The sequence below is a fragment of the Cebus imitator genome, unplaced genomic scaffold, assembly GCF_001604975.1.
Source record: "Cebus imitator isolate Cc_AM_T3 unplaced genomic scaffold, Cebus_imitator-1.0 Scaffold25, whole genome shotgun sequence".
Lineage (NCBI taxonomy): Eukaryota > Metazoa > Chordata > Mammalia > Primates > Cebidae > Cebus > Cebus imitator.
In genome coordinates this window covers 11,151,830-11,164,040 of record NW_016107340.1, presented here as the reverse complement: position 1 = coordinate 11,164,040, position 12,211 = coordinate 11,151,830, and the positions used below count along the sequence as shown (strand labels likewise).

Genomic DNA, 12,211 nt, shown 5'->3' with positions numbered 1-12,211 from the left:
GTTCTTAGTGGGAAGAACAGGAAAAAGTAATCTACTCCATCTTCCTGGAAGTGGGAATTGTACTTTTACTTTTTATTCTGTATAATAATTGATTATTCTTTTTAAATGGTGGGAGTATGAATAAATTTTAACGTTTTTCTTTTGTGTTTTTTACTGTCAATATGATAAACAATGAATCTATGTGGTAAAGCTATGCGATCTTCCCGCTGTAAAATGTATATTTACATGAAAAATCTCAGATAACAGGAGGCAAAGATTCTTGTCAGATTATTTATTTCATGCAACTGAAAATGTTTCTTATAGTCTCCCATAATCCACATTTAAAATATTAAACATAAGCTTTGCCCAGTGGCAGTATCATAGCCAATGAAGTTTATCTGAGGCACAATTATTGCTAATTGAAAACATTTCCCAATACCCTGCCATGAAGACTTGCAATATAGTTGACATTAGCAATTTTTAACAGTCTCTATGGTGACCAAATATAATATTGTATATTATACATATATATTACATATAGCCTTGTAATAAAGATGCAGTAGACATAGTTTCTTTAAACCTGTATTCTCTCTTCTTTCTAAATCATACTCAAAATAATAGTTAAGAGTTCAAAAACTAAAATATTACAAGGAAAAAAACTGTAATGGAGACAGATTCATAGAAATTTTTTAATGAAAGAAAGCAGTTGAGTATATGGTAACTGACTTAACAAACCTCAGGAAGGGGAAACCAAAACCAGGCAGTGAGGGAATTCCAACAACAAACAAATCCTAGGACCCTGGAAAAGTTCAGAACTTGAAAGTACATGGTAACTTTCATGGAGGTGAGACTGTGACCAAAATAGTAGAATTGGTTGGAAGTCTGTGGAAAGCCATGTGACCCCTGTGTCTCCTTCTGTGCCCTAGATAGCTAAATGATTACTTTGCTCTCTAACTTGTTTGATGAGAAACTTATTTTCTGGTGAAGTTGAACCAGAAAGACAGTCTCTGAGCTTGAGGCTTTCATTTTCAGTTGATGGATGGTTGAGTGTTCATATACAGAATGGTGAAATTTCATAGCCATTTTCTTTTATTGGGCCTTCAAACACTGGCAGCCTGACTTTTCACTCCCAGAGAATTCCTAGTGTGGGAAACTGACCAACCCAAGGAAAATGACCTACAAGTACTGGCAGGCATATGATTAAGAGTAGTCCCAGAAAGAGAAAAAAGAGAATACTAAATTTGAAAGATTATTTTTAAAAATTAAAGACAGTTTCCTACATCTAAAGAATATATCTTTCCACCTTAAAAAGACCCATCAAATACCCATACAATAGATGGGAAAATGCATAAATACTGAAATTTCATATCACTAGGACAAAGAGAATAGCCTAAAGCTTTCAGTACAGAAAACAATACAAGCAGCCAAACACACAGCATCAGAAATCAGAATGTCACTGGTCTCTCTACAGCAGCTTTAAGTCTATAAGATAATAGTAAGCAGCTTTCACAGTACTGAGGAAAAATTATTTCAAACCCAGCATTCTATACCTCACCAAATTATCAAGTAAATGCAATGATAGAATAAGAAACTTTCAAACTTGTGATGTCTGAAAAGATTTAATTCTTATTTACTTTGTCCAAGAAGATACTAGAGGAAGTGGTCCAGCCAATACAAGCAAGCCAATAAACTGTAAGGAAAAGCAAATGGGGTACTCAGTATGAAAGTGAAGGAAGATCCCAGGAGAAGAACTGTATAGCAGGCTGGTTGAGAGAGCAACCAGTCCAGACTGAAGTAAGAAAGAGCACCAGGAGTGCAGAGAGACAAAGAGAGAAAGGGAGAGAAGGAAAGAAAGAAGGAAAGAGAGAAAGAAAGAATGAAAGAGAGAAAGAAAGAAGGAAAGAGAGAAAGAAAGAGAGAGAGAGAAAGAGAAAGAAAAAAGAAAGATTGAAAAGAAAGAAAGGAAGGAAGGAAGGAGGGTGGGAGGGAGGGAGGGAAGCAGGGAGGAAGAGAAAGGGAGGAAAGGAAGGAGGGAAGGAGGAGAGAAAAGAGAAAGAAAGATAGCAATTGTTGTATCACTTTATGATGTGACACTTCTAGCAGAGAGGTTTAGGATTAATGATATAAAACTAAGCAAACAACAGAGACAATTATCAATTCCAAGGAAGAAAAAAAGTTGCTCAGAGCAGGAAATGGAATCGTAATCCCCTTACATGGCTTAATTACAAGTAATTTTCACATACTCCTAGTATTTTAAATGCTGAATATCATCTTACCAAGAATTACGGTAAAATCATAATGTGTTAGGGAAATAGAAGGAGGGTATGTAACTATAGGTAAGCTAAACCCTCACCTTCCATAGTAAAAAGTCAATAGCTAATATTAAACACCTTTAAATAACAGTGTGTATTAGTCCATTTTCACACTGCTAATAAAAACATACCTGAAACTGGGCAATTTACAAAAGAAAGGGGTTTATTGGACTTACACAATTCCACATGTCTGGGAAAGCCTCACAATCATGGCGGAAGGCAAGGAGGAGCAAGTCACATCTTACATGGATGGCGGCAGGCAAAGAGAGAGAGCTTGTGTAGGGAAAGTCTCATTTTTAAAACCATCAGATCTTGTGAGACTCATTCACTATCAGGAGAACAACATGGGAAAGATCCATCCCCATAATTCAGTTACCTCCTGCCAGTGTCCCCCACAACACATGGGAATTATGAGAGTTAGAAGTTAAGATGAAATTTGGGTGGGGACACAGACAAACATATTCCACCCCTGGCCCCTCCCAAATCTAATGTTCTTTTTACATTTCAAAACCAATCATGCCTTCCCAATAGTCCTCCAAAGCCTTAACTCATTTCAGCATTAACTCAAAAGTCCGCAGTCCAAAGGTTCATCTTAGATAAGACAAGTCCTTTTCTCCTATAAGCCTGTAAAATCAAAAGCAAGTAGTTACTTCCCAGATACAATGGGGGTACAGGCATTGGGTAAATACAGCCATTCCAAGTGGGAGAAATTGGCCAAAACAAAGGGGCTACAGGCCCCATGCAAGTCTGAAATCAAGCAGGGCAATCAAATCTTAAAGCTCCAAAATGATCTCCTTGGACTCCATGTCTGACATGCAAGTCATGCTGATGCAAGAGGTGGGTTCCCCTGGTCTTAGGCAGCTCCATCCCTGTGGCTTTGCAAGGTACAGCCTCCCTCCTAGCTGCTTTCATGGGCTGGCACTCAGTGTCTATGTCTTTTCGAGGAGCATGGTGCAAACTGTCAGTGGATCTACCATTCTGGGATCTGGAGGATGGTGACATTCTTCTTACAACTCCACTAGGCAGTGACTCTGTGTGGGGGCTCTGACCCCACATTTCCTTTCTGCACTGCCCTAGCAGAGGTTCTCCCTGAGCATCCTGCAAATTTCTGCCTAGACATCCAGGTGTTTCCATACATCTTCTGAAATCTAGGCAGAGGTTCCCAAACCTCAGTTCTTGACTTCTGTGCACCCACAGGCTCAACACCATGTGGAAGCTGCCAAGGCTAGGGCCTTGCACCCTGTGAAGCCATGGCCCAAGCTGTACCTTGGCTTTTTTTCAGTCACAGCTGGAGCAGCTGAGACACAGGGCACCAAATCCCTAGACTGCACACAGCAAAGGGACCCTGGGCCCAGCCTATGAAACCACTTTTTCCTTCTCAGCCTCTGGGTCTGTAATGAGAGCGGCTACTGCAAAGGTCTCTGATGTGCCCTGGAGATACTTTCCTCATTGTCTTGGGGATGAATATTTGGGTCCTCGCTATTTATGCAAATTTCTGCAGCCAGCTTGAATTTTTCCTCAGAAAATAGGTTTCTCTTTTTTATGCCATCATCAGGCTGCAAATTTTCTGAACTTTTATGATCTGTTTTCCTTTTAAAACTGAATGTATGTAACAGCACCCAAGTCACCTCTTGAAAGCTTTGCTGCTTAGAAGTTTCTTCTGCCACATACCCTAAATCTCCCTTAAGTTCAAAGTTCCACAAATCTTGAGGGCAGGAGCAAAATGCCACCAGTCTCTTTATTAAAACATAGCAAGAGTCATGTTTGCTCCAGTTCCCAGCAAGTTCCTCATCTCATCTGAACCAGCTTAGCCTGAATTTCATTTTTTATATTACTATCAGCATTTTGTTCAAAGCCATTCAACAAGACTCTAGGAAGTTGCAAACTTTCCCATATTTTCCTGTCTTCTGAGCCCTCCACACTGTTCCAACCTCTGCCCGTTACCCAGTTCCACAAAAAGTCACTTCCACATTTTCAGGTATCTTTTCAGCAGCACCCCACTCTCCCAGTACCAATTTATTATATTAGCCCATTTTCACGCTGCTAATAAAGGCATACCTGAGACTGTGCAATTTAGAAAATAAAGAGGCTTAATGGATTTACAGTTCCACATGGCTGTGAGGCCTCACAGTCATGGCAGAAGGCAAGGAGGAGCAAGTCATATCTTACATGGATGGCAGCAGGCAAAGAAAGAGACCTTGTGTATGGAAACTCCATTTTAAAAACCATCAGATCTCACGAGACGTATTCACTATCACTAGAACAGCACAGGAAAGAACCACCTGTGACTCAATTACCTCCCACTGGGTTCGTCCCAGGGCACATGGGAATTGTGGAAGTTACAATTCAAGATGAGATTTGGGTGGGGACACAGCCAAACCATATCACAGGGCAAGGGTATTTGCATATATGGAAGTAAATACTATAAGAGCTAAAAAGAGCTGAAGATGTTTGCCTCTGGGGAATTGGAATCAGATACGAAGAGGGTACAGAATTAAAATCTCTTTTTAAAAGATTATAACTTATTAAATCTTTAGTTTTAATTATCATTTTTATTATAAAAATCGCAATTCAAAGACATCATTTATTTTAAACTCTCTTTTTATTAGAGGCAATTATTAAGTATTTACATATCTAATGCTTGGGTCTGTTTAGCCTTCTGATTCTTAGTCATTTTGGGTAATGTCACACTATTATCTATGCCAATAAAAATGTAATTTAGATAATGTGCCATTTTCCATGTTCACTCAAATTTAACATTTATTCGGAAGGCATTCAAAACAATTTAATTGACAAATTCTTAACTAGCTCAAAATTGCTGTCATCATTATATTCATTTTATCATTATCTGTAGTAAATGATCTTTGGATTGGTCCCCAAAATAATGACATAAAATTTTCAGAGGATATTCCATCATCATTTTTGCCTGCACCACAGCACACTTATTAAAACCCACTCAAATAATCTGATTTAAGTTTTAATTAACCACTTGGTTTCTTGAATGAGTTTTGGAGACATGCCATTCTCTTAAATTAGTACTTCAGAGTGAGCTATCATTTGCTTTTAAAGACTGTTCCAGCACATTGCCAGCACTTGAAGACTAATGAAAGAAACAATCAGTCTAATGTTCTAGTATTAAACAAATTTAAATTTTTTATTCCTTTGTCAACAATCATATAACTATATTAAGTATTCCGAAAATACAATCGTTCCTCAAATTAAAAAATAAAAAAGGTGGGGAAAGTTTTGTTATCTTTAGTAATAATAGGCCAGCCACAGTGGCTCATGCCTATAATACCAGCACTTGGAGAGGCTGAGGCAGAAGTATCACTTAAGTGCAGAAGTTCAAGACCAGCCTGTGCAGCATAGCAAGTCCCCTGCTTCTACCAAAAAAAAAAATTGAAAATTAGCAGAGCATGATGACACATGCCTATAGTTCCAGCTAGTTGGTAGGCTGAGGTAGGAGGAACACTTGAGCCCAGGATTTCAAGGCTATAATGAGCTATGATGGTGCAACTGCACTCCAGTCTGGGAAACAGAGTAAGACTCTGTTTCTAAGACACATTAACATCATCATTGGTCCCCTGAAATGTTTTACAGAGAAAGATACATGACTCCAGCATATTCTTGCTAAAAATGCAGTTCTGTCTAATCTCGAGAAAACATCAGACAAATCCACATTGAGAGGCTTTCTACCAAATAACTGATTCATTAGAGGTGTCAAGATCATTTGAAGACAAGGAAAGAATGAGGAACTGTCACAGATTGGAGAAGTCTAATGAAACACAACAAAATTCAGTGTGGGATATTGGAGCCAAACAAACAAACAGAAAAAGGACTTTAGGGAGAAAACTGGTGAAATGAATAAGTTTAGTTAATAATGTTGTAACAATGGTAGCTTCCTGGTATTGATAATTGTAGTATGCTTATATAAGTTATTAACATTAGGAGGAAGCCAGGTGAACAGTATGCAGGAACTCTATCTTATATTTGCACCTTTTCAATAAGCCTAAAATTATTTCTAAACAAAAAATTTAAAAAGAAGCATCAAAGAGTCTGGGCGTGGTGGCTTACACCTGTAATCCTAGCACTTTGGGAAGCTGATGCAGGAAGATTGCTTGAACTCAGGAGTTCAAGACCAGCCTAGGTAACATAGTGACCATGTCACAGTTTTTGTTTGTTTGTTTGTTTGTTTTGAGATGAAGATTCACTCTTGTCACCCAGGCTGGACTGCAATGGCACAATCTTGGCTCACTGCAGCCTCCACCTCCCAGGTTCAAGTGATTCTCCTGCCTCAGCCTCCCAAGTAGCTGGGATTACAGGCATGCACCACCACGCCCGGCTAATTTTGTATTTTTAGTAGAGATGGGGTTTCACCATGTTGGTCAGGCTGGTCTCCAACTCCCGACCTCAGGTGATCTGCCTGCCTCAGCCTCCCAAAGTGCTGGAATTACAGGTGTGAGGCACCGCGCCTGGCCTTCTATTTTTTTTTAAATTTAAAAACTTTAAAAAACAATCAGAAAGCAAATTCTTAACTATTTTTTATAGAAAAATAAAGAATGAGATCCTAATCAATCTATAAATCAGAGATGTATGTTAAAATGTCTTTCATTAGTTTTAGTTTGAAACTAAAATAATGCACTATATATGTCAGTTGTTTCCTAAGGTATTGCCTTTATTAGATGTAGTTTTGTTTCTATTATGTAATGGATACTATTTGGCTCTAAATTATCACCCTTATATTTGGCCTTGCTAGATAATAGGTTATTTTTCTCAGTTTGCTCCCAGATCCATTCTCCACCCTGCTCTGTGCCTTAGCGGGGGTGACCTTGCATCCTCTTCCATTGCCCTCTGGCTTCTGGTTGGAGCGTTTTCTCCCACTGAGGCTTCATCCAGCTGACTATTCTGATAGTGGCTGGGTTCTTTGACAGCCACAGCTCTTGTGGGAGGCCTCTTCCAAGGTCACCACTCTCACTGGCTGGGATAATACCATTTCCTCTCCTGACCTTTGGATGTGTAAATTAATGACTTCTCACTGTTACTGATCCCTGGATGCCTCAACATCCCTTGTTGGGTCTCTTAATCCCTTAATCCACCTGCAACTCTGTAAATAATCCCTTTAATAAACACATCCTTTTAAAAAATCCCAGCTGCGTGTGCTATCCCTTTCCTATCAGGACCCTGGCTGAACAGACATGTTACTGAAAATCACTGGGGCTGTTTTATAGGCTCTTTTCTTTTTTTTCTTTTTTTTTTTTTTTCTTTTTTTTTAGAGTCACAAGTATTCTTTTAATCTCCTATAGGATTTTCTATATACACACATACACAAACACACATTTTATTTCTTATTTATTTTTAAGACAGGGTCTCAGTGCCATTGCCCCCCAGGCTGGAGTGCAGTAGCATGATCTCCCTTCACTGCAGCCTTGACTTCCTAGGCTCAAGTGATTCTCCCATCTCAGCCTCCTAAATAGCTGAGACAGTAATATTGGGATTTAGGGGTTCAGAGTGCCCTAAGAGGACGTTTCTACAGGTTCTTGGTCTCCTGCCCTATCAAGAATAAGAGAGGGGACCACAGGGCAGTGCACAGTAAATGTCGGACTCAAAAGTGTCTGTAGAAAGTGATTTATTTAAAGAGAGAGAGAAACAGAAGGAGAGAGAAAGAAACAGCTGATTCTCACGCTGAGTGAGAGAATGCAGAAAGATGGAATCCAGGAGGGGAAAGCAGCTTCCACACTGAGTGGAAGGGAATAGAGAGAGATGGAGTTCAGGATGGGAAGACAGGTTTCCACGAGAGAGTGTGGAAGGGGACTCCAGAGGGGAAATCCAGGACAGAGGAAGATGGCTTCCTTGAAGGGAGTGTTCATGGAAGGGGACCCAAACATGGAGTCCGAAGGGGTGTGGAAGAAGGGGACTTTTAACCTGGGAGGAACCCCCACCTTCTCCAAGACCCCAGGCCAATGAAAGGAATTCCTTAGAACTTCCGCTGGAATGATTGACTTTTAGTTTCTTCCCATGCCCGTGAAATTTAAACATAAACTGTTAAATCTCCCAGATGGAGAGAGATGGGAGGAGGGCATGGCACTAGGAAGTTCTTGCCCTTAAAACTATGCCCCCTTGTGGACCTGGAAAGATAACACATTCCCTCAAGACTACAGATGTGCACCACCCACTTGGCTAATTTTTTTATTTTTAGTAGAGACAGAGTTTTGCCATGTTGCCCAGGCTGGTCTCTAACTCCTGGGTTCACACAATCCTATTACCTCAGCCTCCCAAAGTGCTGGGATTACAGGCGTGAGCTGTTGCACTCAGCTAAGTGTCACAAGTATTCTTAACACTTCTGGATTCAAATTGCATAAAATAACATCATTAATTGCACTTACTCTACTCCAGCGGTGTCCATTCTTTTGGCCTCCCTGCCCCTCATTGGAAGAAGAAGAATTATCTTGGGCCACACATAAAATACACTAACACTAACAGTAGCTTATGAGCTTTTTAAAAAATGGCAAAAAAAAAATCTCATAATGTTTTAAGAAAGTTTACAAATTTGTGTTGGGCCACATTCAAAATCATCCTGGGCTGCAGGTTGGGCAAGCTTGCTCTACTCTAAAGCAATATAATTTATTTTATCACCATATAATGATTTTGAGATGATCTTTATGGGAATTTGAAGTTTCTCTTATCCTGATGACATTTCCCTAAAGACTTATAGAATAAATATCTAGTACCAGTGGCAATCAACCCCAAGACACAGCAAAAATGAAAATATCACCAGAACCACCTAAACAGAGAGGCAGTAACATCTATGGTTCACAGCACATGCCCTGAGGTGTGGCAGACTTGGGTTCCTATCCCAGTTCCTGAGCACAATAGTTGTCTGATCTCAGCGTATTTATTCTCTCTGTCTCAGTTTCCTCAACTGTAAATTAGATTAAAACAATGTCTATCTCAAACAGGAGTTAAAGAAGATTAAATGAGATATTCTAAGCTCAGCTCTTAAGACAGTGTCTTACACAGTGAGTGCTCATTTTGTTTTTATTTTTATTAAATAGGCCTATTTTATTTAATCTATATAAGGTATGACCCAAAAGGAAGCACTACTTAGCCTAAAGTATTATTGAATTGCTTGCCCAAAGACTTAGTAGAGCTCAGTGACATAATGTATGAATCAGTCAATTACTTGGAAAATGGAAAAAAGAGTAAACTCAGTTTTTCCCCTCGAACCCTTCTATGGAAGGGTTATCCTTGGAAGGATACACCTTAGGAGGGCTATCTAGTATATATTTATCCGTTAGAGCCTAGGTGTGACCTGGAAACTTCACAGCCTGTTGCTCCACAGAGAGAAAGAGGCCACTGCTCAGTAGTCAGGAAAAATATCTGACCCCAACTCCTGTATGGTTGAATGGAGGTGGTAGAACAATCTGAAAAAAGGTATTGCTGGCTGCTGGAGGTGGCTCACAGCTGTAATCCCAGCACTTTGGGAGGCCGAGGTGGGTGGATCACAAGGTCAGGAGTTCCAGACAGCCTGACCAACATGGTGAAACCCCGTCTTTAGTAAAAATTAGCTATGGTGTCATACCTGTAATTCCCAGCTACTCAGAAGGCTGAGGCAGGAGAATTGCTTGAATTCGGGAAGTGGAGGTTGCAGTGAGCCTAGATCATGCCACTGCACTCCAGCCTGGGTGAGAGAATGAGACTCCATCTCAAAAAAAAAAAAAAAAAAAAGATACTGTTTTTTTTTCCTTTTCTGAAGTTACCGTAGTCTGGGAATAAAAGGGAAGCTGTTCAGGATGCCCATTTTAATTTTTCAGTGGCTTGATTTTCAGGTATTTATGGTAAAAATACTTACCTTCTTTCCCACTTTATTATCAAAGGAGTATTTACTTGTAATAAACTCAAAAATACTGAAGTGTCTAAAGTAAAAACATGATAGTTGCCTTCTCAACACATACTTTTAAATTCAGAAATGTCTCTTCTACTTCCAACTTTTATCCTTATGAGTATATTAAAATAAATAAGAAAGTGTGGGAACAAAAGAAATTCGAATGCATTACTTTAAACTTAAATTAATTCAAAAGGCTAATTAAGTTTGAAATTATTCTAAATGACTCTACGTGAAAATTCAACATTCATTCATTCAGGAAATAAAGGTGTTTCCATCACATTCTTGGCCCCATAGAAAGTTGCTCCTAAGGACACACTTCCCTGACTGTCTGTCTTCTCACTTCCTTTTTCCTTTGACCTGAACTTACATAAATTGCCATTTGCAAACCATTTCTTCTCTTTCTGCCCTCAAAAACTCCAACTCCTACAAAGTTATTCTATCCAGCTTTATGAGGCCTATCCTTGTTTGTGCTGTCATCTATGATCTCTTAAATTACTTCATGTCCCTCGTTGAAGATTGCAGCACATGGCTCACTGTCTCCTTCTTCACTCTCCTTTGGTCACTCTTTTCCAAAACTGTGACATCCTTGTGCTATCCCATTCAACATTACACCTTCCCAGTGTCTTGATCTCCTTCTTTCTCATGATCTTTTAATCTTCCTCCATTTCATCCTCCTACTTCTAGTCATGACTTCACCTTATTGTTATCAATAATTAGATTATCTTCTACAACACTGATTCTTTCAAGGCTTTTCTCTCCCACCAGTGCATTTACCCTCGGAACTCCTAGCTATTGACCTTACAACTTGTTCAATATCCATTACCTAATGAATGGCTTCATTTCTGTCCCTACCCTGCCACCAGCTTCTTTTTTTTCTATTTTATTCTCTATCTCTACCCAGAAAAATGTAAGCTCCATGAGGACAAAAGTCTACTTTTTCACTCTTAATTCTAGTGCCTGGACCAGAATCATGCCTCACACATAGAAGGAACTCAATAAAAGTTAAATAAATGCATGAGAGACCAGGCATTGTGGCTCACACCTGTAATTCCAGCACTTTGGGAGGCCAAGGTGGGTGGATCACCTGAGGTCAAAAGTTTGAGACCAGTCTGATCAACATGGTGAAACCCCATCTCTACTAAAAATACAAAATTAGCCAGGTGTGGTGACACACGCTTGTAATCCCAGCTACTTGGAAGAGTGAGGCAGGAGAATCTCTTGAACCCAGGAGGCAGAGGTTTCAGTGAGCTGAGTGATTGCACTCCAGCCTGGGCAACAGAGGGAGACTCCGTCTCAATAAATATATAAATAAATAAAACGCACAAATGCCTACTGTAGCCAAGCATTTGGCAAGGATGAAGAGACAAAAATAAAACCTCTACCCTCAAGAAGTTTAATCTATCTATGCTTATATATTTGCACATACATGCAAATTTCAACTATTTTTTCCTTGAATCAACTGCCTATTCTTAGTTCATTTCAAAAATAATCTTACATTTTATTATTCCAATGTCCTTCTGCTAGATTTGGAAAGTCTCTTACTAGTAAGAAAATCTTTTGGCTTTTCAAGCATATCTTTTAGATATATAAGTAATTGTGCAAGGCATTGAAAACCCCTAAAAATAATTAGCTGTTTTTTAAAGTCTATTTCATACAAACAACTATCAACTCAGAAACACTAGAAACTGATGATGCTGGCAGTCACCCTTCATAAACAGGACAGTATTCAGGTGCGTTAGTAGTTTCATATTATTTTCATCTAGTGCCACCTCTAGACCCATTGATAGCCCAATGACACCATTGTACAAAACAGAAAATAACTCTACTCAAGACACTTTATTGCCATCACCTAGGAAATTGTTGTAATAACTATAGAAATCTGCCATGATTACCGATACGAATGGCTCCCAGTAATGTTACACAGTTCTACAGTTTTAAAATATTGTTCAACATACTATTTCCAAAATTTATTTGATCATGGAACCTTTCTTTATTCTTCATGCTACTTAAACATATCACATGGGACTAACATTTT

General features: G+C 39.2%; 1 non-coding gene across 1 annotated transcript; it reads left to right on the top strand.

Moving 5' to 3' along the window:
• Positions 1-337: 337 nt before the first annotated feature.
• On the top strand, positions 338-478 carry LOC119470278. The gene has a single exon (XR_005199161.1). It is a non-coding gene; the product is annotated as a U4 spliceosomal RNA (small nuclear RNA).
• Positions 479-12,211: the final 11,733 nt, after the last annotated feature.